The sequence below is a fragment of the Schistocerca serialis genome, chromosome 1, assembly GCF_023864345.2.
Source record: "Schistocerca serialis cubense isolate TAMUIC-IGC-003099 chromosome 1, iqSchSeri2.2, whole genome shotgun sequence".
Lineage (NCBI taxonomy): Eukaryota > Metazoa > Arthropoda > Insecta > Orthoptera > Acrididae > Schistocerca > Schistocerca serialis.
Genome location: NC_064638.1, coordinates 339667929 through 339692567, shown reverse-complemented (window position 1 = coordinate 339692567; position 24639 = coordinate 339667929). Strand labels below are relative to the sequence as shown.

At 42.6% G+C, this 24639-nt stretch overlaps 1 protein-coding gene across 1 annotated transcript in view; it reads right to left on the bottom strand.

The window, feature by feature from the left end:
- LOC126457355 (uncharacterized) overlaps nt 1-23293 on the bottom strand; it is a 72560-nt gene extending 49267 nt beyond the window's left edge. Inside the window, exon 1 of the mRNA XM_050093589.1 lies at nt 23224-23293. The gene's annotated coding sequence lies outside the window, so the exon portion shown is untranslated. The remainder of the gene's footprint in view (nt 1-23223) is intronic.
- Nucleotides 23294-24639: the final 1346 nt, after the last annotated feature.

Sequence of the window (24639 nt, the reverse complement as noted above, 5' to 3'; positions counted from 1 at the left end):
CGTTAAGGTCAAGTTTACACAAACTCCACGTGATTTCCACGTTTCTTATCTAGTGAGATTTAAATCACTTTGAGATGCTTTAAACGTTCTTGCGATTGCCTTTGATTCGATTGCAAACCAAACCATATCAGCTGCTGTTCTGAGGTACAATAGAATGGTTTTCCATGACTCCTGACTACTTCTGATACGAGATCACTGGTATACTATAGCACTTATGTAAATTCTTTGTTGAATGGCTATCCATCGTTCTCGTTCTTTGACTGTAGCACGTATGACTATCACCAGTTGTCAGTCACGGGCACGGTGCTGTTCTCACTTGGAAGACTTACGGAAGTTGCACGCTCCTTTGGAAGAAACAGTGATTTCTACGTAGGAAGTGCCGTGTGAAAATTTATATTTCCTACACATGAACCATGAACCATGGACCTTGCCGTTGGTGGGGAGGCTTGCGTGCCTCAGCGATACAGATGGCCGTACCGTAGGTGCAACCACAACGGAGGGGTATCTGTTGAGAGGCCAGACAAACATGTGGTTCCTGAAGAGGGGCAGCAGCCTTTTCAGTAGTTGCAGGGGCAACAGTCTGGATGATTGACTGATCTGGCCTTGTAACATTAACCAAAACGGCCTTGCTGTGCTGGTACTGCGAACGGCTGAAAGCAAGGGGAAACTACAGCCGTAATTTTTCCCGAGGACATGCAGCTTTACTGTATGATTAAATGATGATGGCATCCTCTTGGGTAAAATATTCCGGAGGTAAAATAGTCCCCCATTCGGATCTCCGGGCGGGGACTACTCAAGAGGACGTCGTTATCAGGAGAAAGAAAACTGGCATTCTACGGATCGGAGCGTGGAATGTCAGATCCCTTAATCGGGCAGGTAGGTTAGAAAATTTAAAAAGGGAAATGGATAGGTTAAAGTTAGATATAGTGGGAATTAGTGAAGTTCGGTGGCAGAAGGAACAAGACTTTTGGTCAGGTGATTACAGGGTTATAAATACAAAATCAAATAGGGGTAATGCAGGAGTAGGTTTAATAATGAATAGGAAAATAGGAATGCGGGTAAGCTACTACAAACAGCATAGTGAACGCATTATTGTGGCCAAGATAGACACAAAGCCCATGCCTACTACAGTAGTACAAGTTTATATGCCAACTAGCTCTGCAGATGATGAAGAAATTGATGAAATGTATGACGAGATAAAAGAAATTATTCAGGTAGTGAAGGGAGACGAAAATTTAATAGTCATGGGTGACTGGAATTCGTCAGTAGGAAAAGGGAGAGAAGGAAACATAGTAGGTGAATATGGACTGGGGGGAAGAAATGAAAGAGGAAGCCGCCTTGTAGAATTTTGCACAGAGCATAATTTAATCGTAGCTAACACTTGGTTCAAGAATCATAAAAGAAGGTTGTATACCTGGAAGAATCCTGGAGATACTAAAAGGTATCAGATAGATTATATAATGGTACGACAGAGATTTAGGAACCAGGTTTTAAATTGTAAGACATTTCCAGGAGCAGATGTGGATTCTGACCACAATCTATTGGTTATGAACTGCAGATTGAAACTGAAGAAACTGCAAAAAGGTGGGAATTTAAGGAGATGGGACCTGGATAAACTGAAAGAACCAGAGGTTGTAGAGAGTTTCAGGGAGAGCATAAGGGAACAATTGACAGTAATGGGGGAAAGAAATACAGTAGAAGAAGAATGGGTAGCTATGAGGGATGAAGTAGTGAAGGCAGCAGAGGATCAAGTAGGTAAAAAGACGAGGGCTAATAGAAACCCTTGGGTAACAGAAGAAATATTGAATTTAATTGATGAAAGGAGAAAATATAAAAATGCAGTAAATGAAGCAGGCAAAAAGGAATACAAACGTCTCAAAAATGAGATCGACAGGAAGTGCAAAATGGCTAAGCAGGGATGGCTAGAGGACAAATGTAAGGATGTAGAGGCTTGTCTCACTAGGGGTAAGATAGATACTGCCTACAGGAAAATTAAAGAGACCTTTGGAGAGAAGAGAACCACTTGTATGAATATCAAGAGCTCAGATGGCAACCCAGTTCTAAGCAAAGAAGGGAAGGCAGAAAGGTGGAAGGAGTATATAGAGGGTTTATACAAGGGTGATGTACTCGAGGACAATATTATGGAAATGGAAGAGGATGTAGATGAAGATGAAATGGGAGATAAGATACTGCGTGAAGAGTTTGACAGAGCACTGAAAGACCTGAGTCGAAACAAGGCCCCGGGAGTAGACAACATTCCATTAGAACTACTGATGGCCTTGGGAGAGCCAGTCCTGACAAAACTCTACCATCTGGTGAGCAACATGTATGAGACAGGCGAAATACCCTCAGACTTCAAGAAGAATATAATAATTCCAATCCCAAAGAAAGCAGGTGTTGACAGATGTGAAAATTACCGAACTATCAGTTTAATAAGTCACAGCTGCAAAATACTAACGCGAATTCTTTACAGGCGAATGGAAAAACTGGTAGAAGCGGACCTCGGGGAAGATCAGTTTGGATTCCGTAGAAATGTTGGAACACATGAGGCAATACTAACCTTACGACTTATCTTAGAAGAAAGATTAAGAAAAGGCAAACCTACGTTTCTAGCAATTGTAGACTTAGAGAAAGCTTTTGACAACGTTAACTGGAATACTCTCTTTCAAATTCTGAAGGTGGCAGGGGTAAAATACAAGGAGCGAAAGGCTATTTACAATTTGTACAGAAACCAGATGGCAGTTATAAGAGTCGAGGGCCATGAAAGGGAAGCAGTGGTTGGGAAAGGAGTGAGACAGGGTTGTAGCCTCTCCCCGATGTTATTCAATCTGTATATTGAGCAAGCAGTAAAGGAAACAAAAGAAAAATTCGGAGTAGGTATTAAAATTCATGGAGAAGAAGTAAAAACTTTGAGGTTCGCCGATGACATTGTAGTTCTGTCAGAGACAGCAAATGACTTGGAAGAGCAGTTGAACGGAATGGACAGTGTCTTGAAAGGAGGATGTAAGATGAACATCAACAAAAGCAAAACGAGGATAATGGAATGTAGTCAAATTAAATCGGGTGATGCTGAGGGGATTAGATTAGGAAATGAGACACTTAAAGTAGTATAGGAGTTTTGCTATTTAGGGAGTAAAATAACTGATGATGGTCGAAGTAGAGAGGATATAAAATGTAGACTGGCAATGGCAAGGAAATCGTTTGTGAAGAAGAGAAATTTGTTAACATCGAGTATAGATTTAAGTGTCAGGAAGTCGTTTCTGAAAGTATTTGTATGGAGTGTAGCCATGTATGGAAGTGAAACATGGACGATAACCAGTTTGGACAAGAAGAGAATAGAAGCTTTCGAAATGTGGTGCTACAGAAGAATGCTGAAGATAAGGTGGGTAGATCACATAACTAATGAGGAGGTATTGAATAGGATTGGGGAGAAGAGAAGTTTGTGGCACAACTTGACTAGAAGAAGGGATCGGTTGATAGGACATGTTTTGAGGCATCAAGGGATCACAAATTTAGCATTGGAGGGCAGTGTGGAGGGTAAAAATCGTAGAGGGAGACCAAGAGATCAATACACTATGCAGATTCAGAAGGATGTAGGTTGCGGTAGGTACTGGGAGATGAAGAAGCTTGCGCAGGATAGAGTAGCATGGAGAGCTGCATCAAACCAGTCTCAGGACTGAAGACCACAACAACAACAACACATTCAGATACTCATATTTACATCTTTCATGTTCTGTATTTTGAAGGTATGCAGCGTCATGTGGAAAATTTTGGCCTCAGAAGGCAAATGTACCGCAGCCTTGACGTAACGTGCAAATAAAAAAGCAGAAGCACACGAAGTGATCCCAAAATTATCATTAAACGCATACCATCACTCCATAACTGTAGTGGCAGAATGTTCTTACAACCAAGCTATCTCCTTATTGTTCAAAGTACAGCAAAAGTTCTTCAATCGCATCAAAAGTTCGATTATCAATACAAAAGTCAGTTGCTGGCCGTCTAACTCGCAGATTCTTTATGAAACTGAAGCACATCCTGCACAGTGTCATGTGTTGAATAGTGAATAATTTTTACAGTTACGGCAGTGGCGTTCAAAATCGCCTGGCGGTTTTGTATCGCTACTAATTCACCCACAAAAAAAGAGACCCATAACCTCGGACGTCAAGCCATTTAGGGACCTTCTAGATATTTTGTTTCCTTGCAGCTACTTCAGATATTCATCGTCATAGTCGACCTCCATTCTGCAACGGATTTCACTTGTTCCACGGATTCACTACACACGAAACAAATAATAAAACGCTATTCGTCATAAGAAAAAGTTGCTATTGAGGCGGGCGCGTTTACACTGTCCCTGCGACCGTTCTTGTGCAGATGTACACTGCTGCACATAAGCTTACCGAGTCACAGGTTGCCGGAACGAATTTTCGTTTATTAGACAGGTAAGGCTTTCATTTAACACGCCCTAAAAACAGAACGCTACTAAACAGCACTGAAAATGAACATTAGCTGGTATGTATTCGAACCATTGAATTACTCAATTTGCTACGTATGATCGATTTGTCAGAATGTGTTGGATGCTTATCAGGTAGGATTACCGGATACGCAGAGAAAGTTCAAAGAAGACCAGCGCTTTCTGTATTATCGAGAAATAAGGGAAGAAGTTTCACGGACATGGTACAGGACTTGCGGTGGACATCATTAAAACAAAGGAGTTTCTCATCACCAACTTTCTCCTCCGAATACGAACATATTTTGTTGACGCTGACCTACATAGGGAGAAACGATCATCATAATAAGATAAGGGAATAAAAACTCGCACGGAAAGACATCGGCATTCGTTATTTTCGTGCGCTGCTCGAGAGCGGAATAATAGAGAATTATTGTGAAGCTGGCTCTAAGAACCCTCTGCCAGGCACTTAAGTGTGATTTGCAGAGAATCCATGTACAGGTAGAAGCAGATGTAGAGCGGGACAAATATAGTAATCAATGTACTTTGGACTTTGGTCTTAAGGTATTATTTGTATAGTATTTTAAAATCACTTGACGGGCTAACGAGTGATTAGTGACTGTTTGATAAGGGTGCTACGTAACAGACACACTTGAATAACATTCAAGTTGAAGGCACAGCTCCTGACGGGTTTGTATTATGAGTTGTGATGTTCTTCCGTTGTGCGCAGGAGGATAACCCCCTAATGTGCTACTGTCATTTGATGAGAAATCTCAGATGATACATAATCCTAATACACAGATCCTTCTTTTATGTAAATCAGTTCAAGAATAATAAAAGTAAACGAAAACACAGAGATTTGTTTCGACGAATGGCGTAGTGCTACCTTTCTGTATAGTTACGCATTACAGTCTACCTGTATTGAACGAGTAGGGTAGCGCAGTGGTTAGCACACTGGACTCGCATTTGGGAGCACGACGTCTCAATCCCGCGTCTGGCCATTCTGTTTTAGGTGTTCCTTGATTTCCCTAAATCACTTATGGCAAATTCCGGCATGGTTCCTTCGAAAGAGCACGGCCGCTTTCCTTCTCCATCCTTCCCTAATCCGAGCTGTTGTTCTTTTTGTAACGACCTCGTCGTCGAAGGGATGTTGAACACTAATCTTCTCCTCAGCTACCTGTCTTGCCATTGCTGAAGTCTCATAACTTCCACGGGGAATTCCATAAAATTTTTCTAGAATTTCAGGAAATAAGGAGAAAGTCGGCCCATGCTCTCGTCATTATAGCTGATTACAGTGTCTTGATAGTGTTCGGACTGACTAGGGCAGAGGCTTCTGTCATACTATCGAATTGTGATCCAACATCTATGACTGTGTTTGATGCTTTGTTCTCATTCGAACCATTAATAAATGTAATGCAAAATCCTGTATACTAGATGTTATATGTATAAGCTTACAAATTATTTATAGTCACTGGTAGTAACTCCCTTCTACGTCAGAGAACCATGAAAACGCCTTGCAGGACCAAATAGTCTTTTACAGTAAAAGTAAAGGTTTCTATGAAGGTGTTACAAATCGATGAACGAAATGTTATTCCACGGCTATACAGGGTGTTTCACGAAGACATGCAAATATTTTAATATGGTATTCTACAAGTAAAACTAAAGAAAAAAGTTCATATAGACATAGGTCTGCAAATATTTAGTTACGGAGTTACGCCTAATAAAAGATTTTACCTGAAATTTAGCAACTTCGCTAATATGAAGCCATCGCAAAAACTGTACGACGTTAAAGAAAAGCACGATTTCTATTTATTTTGTTGTTATTGATCTGGTGAATCTAACGAAACATGTCCGAGACGTGTATCTGCCGTAGTTTTCCAGAACAACCAGGGAGGCAAAGATGTAATTTTGTAAAATTTCTAATTTATTAACTACTTGGGCCAATTTGTTTTCTAATTCCAAACAATTGCACAAAATTTTCAACAGAAGTTGTGAAGAATTTAATGTTGGAAAAATGATGGTAATAACGTTAACTCAAAATGGCTCTAAGTACTATGAGACTTAACAACTGAGGTCATCAGTCCCCTAGAACTTGGAACTACTTAAACCTAACTAACCTACGGACATCACACACATCCATGCCCGAGGCAGAATTCGAACCTGCGACCGTAGTGGTTGTGCGATTCCGGACTGAAGCGCCTAGAACCGTTCGATCACAACGGCCGGCTAACGTTAACTGAAACTGTATGAATGTGTCAGATAATCTGCTTTTATTAATACCATACAATACGTGAATTCATGTTAAACGGGAAAAACAAAGCTCAGTGTTAAGGAAATTGTGCGGTGTACATACACTTTGACAATACATTCACAATAAATGTTCAAAAATGTCTCCACCAGGTTCAATGAACTTAGCTGCACTTGTATGAAAATATTTCGCTGCTCGTTTCAGTTTCACAGGGTTGCTCTTAATTTCGTCTATTGCACTGATAATGTGAGCAAGTAATGCCTCACGTGTATTGATTTTGTCCTCATAAACTATGTCCTTTATCCATTCCCATACACAATATTCCATTGGCGTTAAACCGGGCGCCGGCCGCGGTGGTCTAGCGGTTCTAGGCGCGCAGTCCGGAACCGCGCGACTGCTACCGTCGCAGGTTCGAATCCTGCCTCGGGCATGGATGTGTGTAATGTCCTTAGGTTAGTTAGGTTTAAGTAGTTCTAAGTTCTAGGGGGCTGATGACCTCAAAAATTAAGTCCCATAGCGCTCAAAGCAATTTGAACCAATTGTAAGTACATCTCACCAGTTAGACGTCCTCGGAAAATGAATAATCCAGTAAAGTGTGAGTTGATTGTAACACACCTCACATTTACGCTAAATCGCTGCAGGAAATTGCATACGCTGTTGCATGTGAGTTTGCTTCAGTCCATACGTGCTCGTTACGTAAAGTTTTTATACCATCTCGAGTAAACTGTGCCTCATCAGTAAATAAAACGCATTTGTAACTGCCGATTAGTATTTAACCAGTTCCACAACTCCAAGCGAAGGGCAGGATCTCCCAGATGTAAATGATGCAGTTTTTGTTTATGGTAAGGATACTGATCATTGTACTTCAGTGTACGCCATACGTTAGATTGTGAAGTGCCTAATCGTTCAGAGGTATGTCGTGTACTGGTACCCGGACTACGTTGAACAGCGGCCATGATATACTCATCATCGTCTTCACGTATCGAGGGCTCATACTAATTATACGCTAGGTAGAGAATCTGTCTCCCGTAACATTCGAAATACTCCGCTAATGGTTCGTGCATTCGGAATCCTCCACGTTGGATAACGTACGCTATAGTCGTTAACTGCGGCCGCAGCGTTACCATCACATTTGCAGTAAATAAACACCACATCGGAATACTCCACTGTTGTAAATTCGAATGGCATCCCTGTTTCATAAATAATCTACAAACTACAACAGTTACTATGTGGTTTCACTTAAAACACTGTTGTTATTATGTTCTTTCACTGAAAAATACAGAAAAGTAACTCGTTTCAAGGTTAGGAAAGGACTGAAACAACTCACTAGAGGTTACCAACAATTACATAAAAGTTTCTGCATCCTTAATGGAAAGTAAACAAATTTACTTGTATAATAATCTTTGCTTCTGTGGATGTTCTGGGAAACTACTGCAGATACACGTCTGGGACATGTTTTATTAGAGTCACCAGACCAATAACAACAAAATAAGTGGAAATCGTGCTTTACTTTAACCTCGTACAGTTTTGCGATGGCTTCATATTAGCGAATTTCCTAAATTTCAGGCTGAACATTTTACTAGCCGTAACTCCATACCTAAAAATTTGCGGACCTATGTTGACCATGAACTTTTTCCTTTAGTTTTACTTGTAGATTAACATATTAAAATATTTGAATATGTTTGTAATAAATGCCGTGTGGCTAGGGCCTCCCGTCGGGTCAACCGTTCGACTGGTGCAAGTCTTTCGAGTTGACGTCACTTCTACGACTTGCGTGTCGATGGGGATGAAATGATGATGATAAAGACAACGCAACACCCAGCCCCTGAGCGGAGAAAATCTCCGACCCTGTTAGGAATCGCACCCGGGTCGTTAGGTATGACATTCCGTCGCGCTGACCACTCAGCTATCAGGGGCTGATAATATCTTTGTGAAACATCCTGTATATTACTCCCGACAGCGTTTGTTTTAGCACAACGGAATATGGACATTAAAACATATTGTCTGACACTGAGTCTATGATGCCCTTGGTTGTTATTTTTTTCTTCAGTATCCTACTGTTGCCCCTATTTAGAGCTGTTTTCGACTACTGGGTCTACTGTATAATGCTTTCTGTGAGACGAGGAAAATGAAATAATACAAAAGCAGTGCTCCCGGTTAGTACAAGATAGCAATCGCATCTCTCAGGAAATAGGTCAAGTTGTGAAATATTTAGTACCAGTTTCGAATGCTATGATTAAGAATCTGCCCAACGTTCTAGTACACATCTCAGGACGTATTGAAATGAAGGAAAATGTGTACTATTGTCTAACTAAGAATTTATATTAATTTCCCCACATTCTTTTATTTCGTCATACAGTAATAAGAATGTAATTCGACATAGCACAGTCTAATTTACTTAATTCTTTCACTTAAACATGTTATATAAAGCTTTTTTTAAGCGAAATCCTCCCTTGTTGTAACATAAAAGAGCGTAACCGTAAAGACATAAAAATACCAGACACCTTGAAATGGGCAACGTCTTAGCGAACTTCTATTGTACTTCAATGCTTAAAAAACGTTTGTTCATGAAGAAGCAACGCACATGCATGGGAATATCGGAACTACCAAATGCGTCGTAGTAGTAATGTTCTTGTGAGAAAAAAATATGTTTTTTCCTGCAATACTTATCTCGATAACAAAAACTTCTTACTCAGTAGACAAATGTTACTACTGTTTTGCAACAAGTAGGCACCCTTGAAGTAAAATCGGCTCTCGTTGGCGGTAAACATCTGAACAGATGAGAAACAGATCTCAGAAACACGACTACTGTCGTTTCGCGTGACATTTGACAAATGGAAGTAGGAAGCTACTGATGTTCAGCAGTATCGCCGCTGTGTGTTATTTTTCAAGCCATGGCCAGTGTTTCCGGTCCAGTATGTTCCCTTCGGCAACATGTGTCAATAATCTTCACTTTAAGCCGCGACGTGATTAGTAGTACTATGAGGAGCTACTTTGTCTTCAGCTGGCAGTAACTCTTCGAAGAACAATAGCGTGGTGCAGCAGATTCTTTTATGAGTTCATACGACAGTATGAGATACGCCAGTGGCAATATTTAAGACAGGCCGTCCTAAGGCAGACGAGGAGACAATGGTATACATAATGTACAAAACATAGATAAAGGGAGTATAACTGTGAAAAACAAAGAATCTGACGCGGGAGGGGCATCGACCTTTTATAGCGCCATTTCCATCGTTATATTCTTAGGAAAATGTGAAACAGCAGATATCATTTTGCTCGCCGTGAGCCAGTAGTGCAGTATCACACAACTCAGTTAACGAATGCATTATGAGATGCACACGTGAAATTCTTGGAGAATGACTGAGAATTGTCGCTGTGTTCATCACAGACAAGAAGCAAGAAACAAAATAATTATGGTTTTTTCTGCAAGAGTATTATAGTCCACTACTAAAATGATCGTGGTCACGTTATATAATCTGAAGTAAATGTTCACTTCTTGCGATGAACAAAAAGGGAATACATCTATACATTTACATCTTCATGATTACTCTCCAGTTGCACAATGAAGGATCCCGGCAGAGGGTACGTCGTACCACATTCAAGCCATTTCTCCACCGTTCCACTCCCGAAAAGCGCACGAACATGCTACAACACCTCGTTAACGTGGAAGCAAGATATATGGAGCGATTATGTTATGATGTTACAAAATTTCACGGATGATGGGAAGGGTAAATGAATCAGTTTGAGGTAAGACACCATGGTCCCGAAACGGACGAATCGAAAGTTATAGGCGAAAATCGTTCTGCTTTCTCTAACAGTGTAATACACTTACCGGTACTAACGTTGCTAAGAGTGTAGGGTAGGAAACTTCCGGAGGTGGAAGTGTGTGCAAAAACAAGACAAAAATGTATAATTCACACGGGCACCAAAAAGTGTACTTCAAGAGCTATGAGCACTTGTTCATCTTCGATATTGTGAAATAAATCTCTTCTACTGCGTACTCTTTGGTTTCCGTATTTTTGGTGGAGGTAGTATGTGCCAAAAGAGTAAAGAAAGGCCAGTAAATATGGGCTCTAAAATGTATGACTACTTGTTCATTTTCACTACTGTGGAACATACCTACTGAACAAATGACCATAGAGCTCTTAAGTAACGCATTTCAGAGCACCCATAACGTTTTATCATTTCCGTTACGGGCTAGTTACAGCTAGCAATGTTTAGTACGACTCAATGAAACTGAGATTCGATAATGATGATGTTTTACTTGCGTAATGCGTGCTTTCATAACGGAGTCTTTCAGTTCTTTGTAAAGGAAAGGAAAAATTTTAGAGCGAAAAGCAAAAGGTTGTGTTTCTTTTACTATAACAACCGCATACGTGACAATAAGTATCGAGCACTAGAAACTGCTTGAAATACAATTCTCAAAGTAGCTCCACTCTAATGAGGAACAAAAGGTACAACGACTGATGTACCTCAGTCTCAGTCCCACGAGACGCATATCAATGTATGCGAAGAACTACTATATCCAGTGGGAAATTTAAGGAGTAGGATGATTTGTGCGGATGATAGCGGTTGTAACATACAGTTCACGAATGTCTAAGGGGCTGCACGCAGGTGAGACAATGAACTCTATCGGAAGGACGGTTATCCAGATGATTTCCACATATTGCTTAATGCGATTGGCGAGATGGCTCTTCGGAAAAGGCTTTCCCATCCTTCTCCATCCAAGATGTGCTTTTATCTGTACAGATGTCGACGACTGGGTGTAAAAACATAGCCGGCCGAAGTGGCCGTGCGGTTAAAGGCGCTGCAGTCTGGAACCGCAAGACCGCTACGGTCGCAGGTTCGAATCCTGCCTCGGGCATGGATGTTTGTGATGTCCTTAGGTTAGTTAGGTTTAACTAGTTCTAAGTTCTAGGGGACTAATGACCTCAGCAGTTGAGTCCCATAGTGCTCAGAGCCATTTGAACCATTTTTTTGTAAAAACATAATCTCAATTCTTTTTACAGCTACTTCTGTTTAAGCGAGGTTACAGTCAGCGAGGAGAAGCAGTTGTACTAAGTATTGATCATTTGCAATTAAAATTAGCTAATCTTTGTTAATTTGGCGCCCCTTCTTCTTTAAAGGAAGGTGCACAGTACGTGATGAGAAGTAATTCTGTAAACCATTACCCCAACCAGTTTGACTGAATTTCACCTATTTAAGAAATTACTTTGTATCCCCCCGCGCGTTTCATTCAGAGATACCTGGAAATGTATAAGTCATATTATAAAGACTTACTTACTGATTGCATTTATTAATACAATTAGCTGTCACCAATCTCGCCCAGATGCTGGAAGAAATTTCCCTCGTTGGGTTTGGTTCGTCAGTGGTAGGAACGATAGCAGTGTGCAAGTTGTGAAGAAATCAGTGGACAGTTTTCTGTACTAACTACCTCTTCACGACGTCTCATCAGCCGAAACAATAGGGAACTGATGGCGGGAACCTCTCTACAAATAATACGTTGGAACGGGACATTAAATCGTTTATTCCATGATGGTTTTCGAAAGGACATCTGGTGTTAGTATCTTAGATCTATTTTCTTTTAGCTCGGTTACTCATCCGCCGTAGCATAAACTTGATGAGCTGTAGCAAGGTAAACCATTATCCCAACCAGACTGACTCAGTTTCACCTAACTAACCCTCACCAATCAAATTTCACCTTCAACGCATCAATCAACAGCAGGCTTCCCCCACAAGCTGTCAGGAGCGACAACATGAAGGTCATTAACCTTTGTCGAGATAGAACGTTTGATTAGATTTTTGATAATCTGGGAAATGACTGTATGGTTCACAGTTCAAATAATAAATTCTAACCTGTTTCAAAAATTGTAAAGATAGTGGAGAGGAAACTCTCAGTCTGTGCTAAGTAACGGAAGGAGTAATAGACAAAAATCAAGATAATGTGTGGAACTTATAGACCTAGTGAAAAATTTTGTCTATTAGAGTCCTTATGTTAGCTAACTTCATGAGAGTCTTACTTCAGTGGAAGGGTTAGAAGAAATGCTGGATGAAGTGAGCAATTTACACAAAACAGAGTAAGGATTAGTAATAACTAAAGCTACTAAACATTTTCAGAGGGGAAACAGAAAGAAGCTAATTGATAAAGAGAACTAGAGTTGACACGACAGGAGAAGTTGTGAAAAATATTTCTTTTCAGTTGCAAGATGACAAAAAATAGTACGACGTAGAGCGATGACGGTACATGCACACATGACAAGAGCCACCCCCTTAACGTTAGAGTTCTACTGGTGTAAAACATAGGCACAGAACTGAAGAAAAGCGACTTGAAGACAGTGTTCTACGGAAGAGAAAAATGGACCGTCGGAAAACCGTAGATGATGAAACTGAATGCTTTTCTGTACCGATGCTACAGTAGGACGATAAGCTACGGAAAGATAATCTCGAAATTGAAAGGTTCTAGAAAACATAACTTAGTAATGAGGTCTGGATATTCTTTAAATTAATAATGGGAGTGTTGATAGGTGATATGACGACCCTGGCTCAGGAAAGAACAGTAGTCAGAAAGAAATTTGCGAAAATTATTGAGGACGCTGTTGGGTAGTGTAGATGCACAGACACAGTAAGATCCTCTCCTGATCGAACCTGAAAACCAGCATTAAACTAAAAAAAGGTCCAATGACTGGTACTTTTGAAAAAGAAATCTCTATCAATACGGTCTCCATATGAAAATAGCTCTTACCATAGTTGGGATTCCACGTTAAACTGCTGATGAAGCGGTACAATGTCAGGATGGATGCGACATTCACAAGTAGGAGTAATAAGAGGGTGTATCCGCCTTCAGTATGGCGTGATTAAAACGATAGCCAGGCCATGTTAAAACCAACCTTGCGGTGTACGCCTGATTTTATTTTCAACAAGTATTATCTTAATTACCTTATTGTATCAACATATTTGTTGGAAATTGATCGGGAAAGCTCTCATAAGCTTTGACGAATACTGTGAGATAAGGAGAAGTTATGTGCATTTGCTCCTCAAGCACCGGTATCCGGCCGTCTCACTCTTCTCCGAAAGAAAACTCTCTATGAACTCACAAGTAATCAGCTGTCAAGTTTTCCATGTTTTGTGCTTTCTGCTGATCTTCAATACGTCCGCAAAGCCACAACACAGAAATTCTGTGCAAAGGAACACTTGTTTGTTCTGTATGCTTTATTTACTGTATTTATGTGAACTATCGTGTTCAAAAAATAGGTAAAGTAGCTCAAGACGTTTATATTTTTGACATATTTAACTTCACGTTCAATAAATCCGCATATCACCCTTGAAATAATAGATTGAAACTCGTTAGTGCCTCTGGCTCGATGCATTTCGCTACGCTGATACTGGAGAAGACCTTGGCGGCTGCCTCACAACTTGTTTGTCTCGACTTGTACGACAACATGCCGGACGTGTACACGTATGCGAAAGAAATGGGAATGTAAGTTTTGTCGTGGTTGTGTTGTTAAATGCGGAAGTCAACGTTAGGGACGGGGGAAATTGTTTTGTTTTGTATACAGTTATAAATATTCATTCAAAAATGAAAATGTAGCAGTAAATTGATGACAGGGCATTATTAACATAAAGCGAAGAGGACTAAGGTTTTCTTCTACCCTACGTCGTTCGTGGAACGAAAGCTTCAATTTGCACTTTATAAAATATGGAATCCAAGATGTTAGCAACACGAAAAAGTCTGTTGAAAACCATTATCTGCAGCATAAAGAAACACTACGAAATATTAAAAAGAGGATGAGGACAATATATGAAAGACTCTTACATTCCGACAGGAAACACCGCATTGCACATCTGGTCTTACTTGGTAACAAACTTGCTACAGCCAAGATCACATTGCTACTTCCTTATTTTGACAAACGATTTCCACACACTTTGTGTCATTTTCTGGTCTGTAACATAGTGCTTGTAACATTTCTTCTTTCTTGATCTGACGTAATTACATCAACATGCCTTCAAAAATTTCTGTTTCAAAACGCCTCCATTGTAAGTTGGAACGTCATACCAAGTTGGCATATTAGTGGATAAAATGTAACACATTATACAAGTTTATCAGAAATAAAACCTCTGCAATCAAAAAGCACCTGGTGCACATGGCCAAGTACGTATACTCGTTTGTAGCGCTCTGATCTTATGTTATCGACGTAAGAGCCACCTTTTGCCTGTAACACGATGTGCACGTGTTACCTTCGTAACTCTGCCATCCAGCTGTAGCGTATACGCCGTCTAAGAAGTATCATCAACGAATGAAACATTTCAAGCTAACGCAAACAGATGTGCTAGTGTGCATTTACTGTATATTGTGATTTTTAAGACTTAACACTCATCTGTGGGAGCAGCATATACGAACATGGCCATGTGCACGAGGTGCTTTTTGATCGTAAATATTTTATTTTTATATCTGACAAACTTTTGTATAATGTGCTACGTTAATATGACAACTTAGCATGAGGTTCCAAATCACAATGAACAACTTTTGCAATGAAAATTTTTGAGGGTTTGTAAATGAACAATTTCCTTTTTCTTGTAATGTCGATGAAAAACAGACTGTTTTTCTCAAATATTACGTCATAAATCATGATAAGAGATATATTACATGTACATGCACTGCGTTACATACCAGACGATGACAGTAAAGTCTGTCGAATCTGGTTGTCGAAAATAAAGAAGTATTACTGCGATCTTGGCTATAGAAAGTGTTTTATCAGATAAAGCAGATCGCACCTTCTCTTTTCTCGACATGAGAAAATTCAGTCTAACAGGAAAACTGCTGAGAGGAGTGACGGGTGAGAGCGCCCGCCACACGTGACGCAAACAAAGTTGTTGCAAGTACTGTAGCTGTGATAGGGGTAACGTTTAAAGCCATATCGGGTAAACCCGATAAAAGAGTTTGTGTGGTCTAAACGCTGCTGTACATCTAGATATAAAAGACAAAGCTGTGTAACCACCACGTTTTGCACACTGTAGGTAAAAATCGGATATTTAATGTAATTTAAGAGATAGAAATTCGACGAAGCCTCCACTCTCAACCTCAAACTATTAACGAACGTATATACCCGAACCATAAATATTTTAGGTTATCCCTCAAGTTACGTTTTTAAAATTTTTGTCTGTTTTGGAGAATTTCCTTCTCTAACTCTAATTTTGTCAACTGGTCTGATCTTTTCCAACAAAATTGGTTAATGTATTCGTTACACAGTTTTGTGATTTACATCTAGATGCTTGGGTTTTCTTCCTCCCTAGCGTTTAGAGTATCCACAGTCTTTAATGTTGATTTCCCGCTCGCGGTCTTAAACTTTCCACCTTCTATAGCTGTATGCAGTAACCTGGTTTGCGACACATATGGAGAACGCTCGCGCTAGTCTGTTCCCACAACTGCTGGCCGGCGTAGCCGAGCGGTTCTAGGCGCTATAGTCTGGAACCACGCGACCGCAATGGTCGCAGGTTCGAATCCTGCCTCGGGCATGGATGTGTGTGATGTCCTTAGGTTAGTTAGGTTTAAGTAGTTCTAAGTTCTAGGGGACTGATGACCTCAGAAATTAAGTCCCATAGTGCTCAGAGCCAGTTGAACCATTTCTTCCCCCAACTGTTCATTGTTTTCCTTTCAGTACGGCCAAACGAGGGAGGCGGTGTTTGCGTCGTCCTATGTAAGTCTCTTTCGCGTATTGTGTGGTCCTTTTCCTTTTTTTTAGTATTCAGTAGGTGTTTCGTGATTCTAGAAACAGGGGTTTTCTAAGGCATGTTTTCATTTTGATAAGTTCTTAGGTTCCCTCCTTTATAAAGTGGAACACGGAATTTTTTGTCCCAGAGACGACACTGGGTGGAAAACAACGGTAGTTATGTTGTGCTTTATGTCAATAATGCACAGTCATCGGTTTATTGTAAATTTTCATTTTTGAATAACTGTTTATCCGTAATTGTAACATATTGCTTCCATCTAACAGTGTATGACACAAGATGGAATTATATTATTCCGAAACCGGTTATAAACAATAAAATAATATTCGTTCAACAGCTGCTGCGGTTTTCTTCATTTTGCGTAAATTGACCCCTAGAAGGATTAAGTAAAGACCACCCCATCATCTGACCAAAACCACAGACCGTGGGACACTGAAAAACAGCTCCACCGTTCACAATAGTGAACCACGCGAGCTCACCGGCGTGGCGTTATGCGCTTATATAACGTATCAGCCACATTCTGTGAGACATTAGTCATTCTAAAAGCGTATCTAATAGCAGTAACTAACACAAAGCGTTCTGACAGATGTCAGCACATATGGTGGCCTAGAAATCGAAACACGGCCATTGATTTTTACGTGTAGTGTCCTTACGGTATGAGCTATTTAAGAATAACTCATGGACCAATTTGCAGCTTAGATGTACTTCTTCACAAACACAGCAGAACCTCTCCACTAATGACGGTATGGATCAAAATAAGGAAAGAGCAAAAACAGAAAACTTTACTATGACTAATACGGTGTAGGAAAACCATTGGCATCAAAAATATCTTCTACTCGTCTCGGAGAGGATAAATGGGTCTTGTACGATTGTTCCTGCAAAATAGTGGTGGTTTCAGCTAACGATAATGGATGTGAAACAAGCCCTTCTATCCAAAGTGCGCTAGAAAATGTAATAATGTTGATATCTGGGTAGATGTGACAATTCATCTTCGTGCTCACGAAACCAGACCTGGACGATACGAGCTGTGTGTATAGGGTCCCTGTCGTGTTGGAACACATCACCACCATTGAGAATGGGATGAACCTGATCAGCCAAAATAGTCACATAATCCTCTGAAGTAATGTGACCTTGTAGAACAGCTACGGGACCCATGGAATGCTACGATATGACTGCCCATATCACCGAACCTCTGCCATTTTTCAGTCTTTGGGCGTAAACTCTGCCAGATGCTGGAAATAGTCTGAAAGAAGCTTCATCTTACGAAATGACTTTTTCCATAGTCCAGGTTTTATGGCTTCGGCTCCATCTGTTACGGACATCTGGATCACTGATGAGTGGTTTTGGAATACCAGCTTGCCATGCAGTTCCCTGCTTATGGATGTCCTTTCGTGTTGTTTTGGTGCAGACAGAGTTAGAGAGTGTGACATTCCCTTCTGCAGTGGCTTTTGCAGCTATTGTCCATCTATTCTTCGTCTTATGACCATCCTTCATGATGACTCAACTCACACTTGATCTTCGTTGTGTCTTAGGGGCTATTGTTTTCGCGCGTTCTCTGAAAGCGGTATCAATCCACTATACGGTCTGTCTTGGAACACGTAACAATTCGTCTGCCTTCATTACGGAAGTGCCCACCGTGCGGGCATTAACAATTTATGCACGGTCGACTTCGCCTAGCTGCGACACAATGCACTCACAACCACACAGAACTGACCTCGACTGACGCTTGCAAAGTATTGTCGACATTGCAAAGGTCCCGCTCACGGTCAAACACAACAGCGTAAGCTACAGGCTTAGCTAGCATATGCATCCATGTTGAAGCAAGAATTTCCATATTTTATATACACTCCTGGAAATTGAAATAAGAACACCGTGAATTCATTGTCCCAGGAAGGGGAAACTTTATTGACACATTCCTGGGGTCAGATACATCACATGATCACACTGACAGAACCACAGGCACATAGACATAGGCAACAGAGCATGCACAATGTCGGCACTAGTACAGTGTATATCCACCTTTCGCAGCAATGAAGGCTGCTATTCTCCCATGGAGACGATCGTAGAGATGCTGGATGTAGTCCTGTGGAACGGCTTGCCATGCCATTTCCACCTGGCGCCTCAGTTGGACCAGCATTCGTGCTGGACGTGCAGATCGTGTGAGACGACGCTTCATCCAGTCCCAAACATGCTCAATGGGGGACAGATCCGGAGATCTTGCTGGCCAGGGTAGTTGACTTACACCTTCTAGAGCACGTTGGGTGGCACGGGATACATGCGGACGTGCATTGTCCTGTTGGAACAGCAAGTTCCCTTGCCGGTCTAGGAATGGTAGAACGATGGGTTCGATGACGGTTTGGATGTACCGTGCACTATTCAGTGCCCCTCGACGGTCACCAGTGGTGTACGGCCAGTGTAGGAGATCGCTCCCCACACCATGATGCCGGGTGTTGGCCCTGTGTGCCTCGGTCGTATGCAGTCCTGATTGTGGCGCTCACCTGCACGGCGCCAAACACGCATACGACCATCATTGGCACCAAGGCAGAAGCGACTCTCATCGCTGAAGACGACACGTCTCCATTCGTCCCTCCATTCACGCCTGTCGCGACACCATTGGAGGCGGGCTGCACGATGTTGGGGCGTGAGCGGAAGACGGCCTAACGGTGTGCGGGACCGTAGCCCAGCTTCATGGAGACGGTTGTGAATGGTCCTCGCCGATACCCCAGGAGCAACAGTGTCCCTAATTTGCTGGGAAGTGGCGGTGCGGTCCCCTACGGCACTGCGTAGCATCCTACGGTCTTGGCGTGCATCCATGCGTCGCTGCGGTCCGGTCCCAGGTCGACGGGCACGTGCACCTTCCGCCGACCACTGGCGACAACATCGATGTTCTGTGGAGACCTCACGCACCACGTGTTGAGCAATTCGGCGGTACGTCCACCCGGCCTCCCGCATGCCCACTATACGCCCTCGCTCAAAGTCCGTCAACTGCACATACGGTTCACGTCCACGCTGTCGCGGCATGCTACCAGTGTTAAAGACTGCGATGGAGCTCCGTATGCCACGGCAAACTGGCTGACACTGACAGCGGCGGTGCACAAATGCTGCGCAGCTAGCGCCATTCGACGGCCAACACCGCGGTTCCTGGTGTGTCCGCTGTGCCGTGTGTGTGATCATTGCTTGTACAGCCCTCTCGCAGTGTCCGGAGCAAGTATGGTGGGTCTGACACATCGGTGTCAATGTGTTCTTTTTTCCATTTCCAGGAGTGTATTTTCGCCCAACCCCTGTATCTTGATCGACTGCCATTCCTAGTAGAGTGAAATGGCGGTGAATAGGATAGCGGCAGCTTAATGGTTCCAGAACTTGTTTTCACCGTGCAGCGGACTGTATACAGAAACGTCCTGGGTGATTAAAATTGTGTGACGGTATTTGAGTTTTACGGAGATTGATTATCTATACAGGCACGTCTCACTATCCACCCTCACAGCGTCATGTTTGAACGGTCCTGTCTCTCCCAGTTTCCAAACTTCACATTGTTTCCCCTGCATGCATTGCCTGCCTGTCGGGAAAAGGCACTGGCTGAACTGAAACAGCGAAGGGCAGGTCACGAGTCGGCATGGATAGCTCGGCAGGTATTAGCATTGCGCCTGAAAGACAAAGTTTCATGTTAGAAACAAAATCGGCATGAAGTAGCAGCCCCATTTTTATTTTTAAACTGGATTTTCCACTGTAGAGCTGTGAATCTTTCTAACAGCGTACCACCGAGACTGTATGGTCTTCCTAAAGTGCATAAAGAAGGTCTGCCTTTACGGCCTATAGTGAGTAATATTGACGCACCCACATTTGATTTAGCCAAACATCTGGCTTCTTTGTTGAGACCATTTGTTGGCAAATGTTCACACCATATACTGAACTCTGCTGATTTTATTAACAGACTGGGGGCTCTCCACTTAAGTAGTTCGGATCTTCTAGTGAGTATTGATGTAGTTTTCCTTTTCACAAAAGTACCTCTTGCGGATTCCTTGATTCTAATTGGTCAACAATTTGAATAGGACATTACTGCTTTGTACTCTCTCCTCAACTTATTTTATGTTTAACCAGGAATATTTTGAACAGTCTGAGGTGTCGCCATGGGCAGCCCTCTGTCTCCTCTGGTGGCTAACCTCTTTATGGAGGATTTTGAGGAGAGAGCATTTGATTCAGCGGTCTGTAAACCAACTGTTTTTTGGAGGTACGTCGATGACACTTTCACAGTGTGGCCCCACGGAGAAGAAAAGTTAATGGAGTTTTTTCATCATCTTAACTCCATCCATGACAGTATTCGATTTACTATGGAACTAGAGAAAGATGGCTGCCTTCCATTCCTGGATGTTTTGGTTAAACGGAAGAGTGACGGCACTGTGGGACATTCTGTCTATCGCAAGCCCACTCGCACTGATTTGTACTTGCATTCTTCAAGTTGCCATCACCCATCCCAGGCCATGAGTGTACTTAAAACCCTTGTACACAGGGCACACACAGTGTTGGATGCAGAGAATATGCCTAAGAAACTGGCACATTTGAGGACGGTGTTCAGAGACAATGGGTACTCGACCCGGCAAATTAACAGGGCCTTCTCAACTAGAGCCAGGAACCGGGAAGTGGATAAAAAGGAGGACGCGCCAGCCAAGTCCCCTAGCTTTTCTTCCCTTTGTCGGAAATATCTCCTTCAAGATAGCAAGGATTCTTAATCATTTTAATGTGAAAGTGGTTTTTCGTCCGCCCAGCAAAAAAAAAAGTCCCAAAAGTTGAAGTTATATGTAAAGTTTGTTGCAAATCACTAGGTGCCCTCATTGTCAACTAATAGACAGTCGTAATCTGGGTTTTTGCGCGCGGTGACTTGGGCTGCCTCAACTATGCTCACGTTACTGTCTTGAACCTTTCACATACGTTGATTGTGTCTGTATTTTAACTTTTTAAATTCGATCACTATTTATATGAAATCTTGAAAAGCAGATTCTTGCTGGTTCTGTAAGCATTTAGAGCGGCAACCAGCTTCTGAGTGCGGCTTCCATATCCCGTGACGATTGCAACGCTTAAATTTAAATCGCATGTTAAGAATTTGTCTTTTCCATAAGTTCATTACCTGCTATTACCATTTTGTGCTTTTTTCCTCTTTACTTCGACCACAGCTTTTAGTGTTTCATATCATAGTCCGATTCCTTAGTCTCTAATTATACTACATTCCATTAACTATGTTTTACTTCTGTCTTTGTGTTCCTCACAAAGACTTTTGAAGACACTATCCATTTTGTTCATACAGACAATACAAGATAACAGTAAAGTGGTTAAAAGTGTGATGAAGACAATGTTAAAAAAATACAATACACAGCACACAGCACACAGCACAAGGCGTATAAACATGAGATGTTGTAAGTGTATAACGTATTTAAGAACAGCATTATGCTATAACGAACATTATTGAGTGGCAACTATATTAAATCACACTACCATCTTCTAATCACTTACGTATGTATAAATATGTGTATGTTAATGTGAACTAGTTACTGTGAACTATTATATATAAGAGAACTCAAGGATTAAAACTACACCAAGCTTGGCGAACGTGTCTTCGAGTCAGATACATAATGGCCCAGTTAATACGAGAGATTCGAGGCCTATTATGGTACGTAGGGAATGTCAATGTCCTCCATGTTAGCCTCAGAGCCAGGAACGGGGAAGTGGATAAAGAGGAGGACGCGCCAGCCAAGTCCCCTAGCTTTTCTTCCCTTTGCGGGAAATATCTCCTTCAAGATAGCAAGGATTCTTAATCATTTTAATGTGAAAGTGGTTTTTCGTCCGCCCTCTAAGATTTAGAATTTTATGGGATCGGTGAAGGATGATTTGTTACTGCGGAAGACGGGAATTTACAAAATACCATGTCAATGTGGTATGGCCTATATAGGACAGGCAACGCGTACAGTGGAAGAGCCTTGTACAGAGCATCAGCGTTGCACTCGCCTACTGCAGCCCAGTAAGTCTGCAATTGCGGAATATTGTATTTCTAACGGACATTCAATGGAGTACGACAAAACTTCGATTTTGGCCACTGCAACAACTTTTTGGGACTCCATTATCAAAGAATCAGTTGAAATACGCATTGCGGAAAATCTAATGAACCGTGACAGTGGTTACCAATTGAATAACGCATGGAATCCCGTCACCTCCGAAATTTGCTCGCGACGAAGACGCCAGGGGACTTCGATAGCTGCGGCCAGCGACAATAACGACGGCAGCTGAGTACTGCAGTTCCACCAGCAAGGGCGCTGCCGCTGGGCGGTGTGGCCCTTCTGTCTCCACAATTGCAACGCATGCGCAGCAGTACTATCAGCGCACTATATAAGCTGGAGCGGAGAACGTCTTCGTCAGTCCTCGTTCGGCTCACCTGAAGATGGCTGGCAATTGTCCAGCCGAAATATCGTGCAATGAAGTTTACGAAGACCGGCTGCAAGCTCGAAATCCTTTTGAACAGATTAGTCGCGGTCCGGCTCACATTTTTGATCTTGAAGAAGTTACGTTGCAGCTCACTCTCTGTTCGTCGGGTACAACTTAACGCTTGTTAGTTCGCGACGCGGAGCACTGGATATGTGTCGACGCGGTGGTGTCGCAGCAGCGACTGCGCAATGCTCTGGTGACGTGCCCGTCACGGCGGTTCGCCGCTTGAAATGCGAGCCACATACGTCACAAAGCGCCGGGCAGCGAGTTCACTGTCGGGCGGCAGCTGAGCGCAGCTGCGTGCAGCTGTGGAGCCGCGCCGGCCGCTTACCTTGTCAGAAGGACGCTGATCGCTGCGCGCGGGACAGAGCACTGCGCCGCGCCGCGTAGGGCAGCGCCGAGCTGCTTACACCGGTTCCCGCTAGGCTCACGTGCGCCGCGCCAAGTTCCCCTTCCCCTCCCGCCCCCTCCCCCTTCCCCTCCCACACCCCTTCCCATCCGGTCGCCTAAATGCTACTGAACAAGGTCTCGTAACACGTACTTGTCGCTTGTTATATCTTACTCACCTAGTCGCCATTGCGGAGCGGAGCTTGTAACTGCCTGAAGATATCCTATCTCTGTGTCCTGCTGTTTACTTCCCTTCCAGTAAGGAAGCGAAGTGCTTAAGACACTGTCACGAGGCCGCCGGCTCAGCAGGGCCTCATGCCAGGTGCCGTGTGTCCGCCGCCGGCCATACGCTGCTCTTGTTTAGTACAGCACCAGAATCCAACTTCAATGTATAAAACAGATTCAGACTTCTGACTACTCTTCAATTAATGATGGGTTACATATTTGACGGTAAGTGTTTAAGAGAGTTCTTTTGGTAGCCTACGGCAGTTTTAAACTCTAATCCTGGGCAATTTGTGCTCCATTTTAGGCAAAAGATGGTTTTCTATGCATGTCAATGTTTATGATATCTCCTAAACTATGTATCACTGAATAATACACGAGAGCGCGATGAAAATTAAAACCTCCCAATTTTTTACTCTGTTCTCAATCTCGATGAAGGTATTATACGTCAGCAAATACACTATGTGATCAAAAGTATCCTCTCTGAAAATGTTCGTGGCGCCCTCCATCGTTAATGCCGGGATTCAGTATGGTGTTGGCCCATCCTTAGCCTTGATGACAGCTTCCACTCTCGCAGGAATACGTTCAGTCAAGTGCTGGAACGTTGCTTGGGGAATGGCAGCCCATTCTTCACGGAGTGCTGCACTGAGGAGAGGCATTGATGTCGGTCGGTGAGGCCTAGCACGAAATCGTGTTCCAAAACATCCCAAAGGTGTTATTTAGGACTCAGGTCAGCGCTTTGTGCAGGGCAGTCCATTACAGGGATATTATTGTCGTGTAACCACTCCGCCACAGGCCGTGCAATAAGAACAGGTGCTCGATCGTGTTGAAATATGCAGTCGCTGTCCCCGATTTGCTCTTCAAAAGTGGGAAGCAAGAAGGTGCTTATAACATCCATGTAGACTTGTGCTACGATAGTGCCACGCTAAACAACAAGTGGTGCAAGCCCCCTCCATGAAAAACACGACCACACCATAACACCACCGGCTCCAAATTTTACTGTTGGCACTAGACACGCTGGCAGATGACGTTCACCGGTCATTCGACATACCCACACCCTGCCATCGAATCGTCACATTGCGTACCGTGATTCGTCACTCCACACAACGTTTTTCAGCTGTTTACATTCCTTACACCA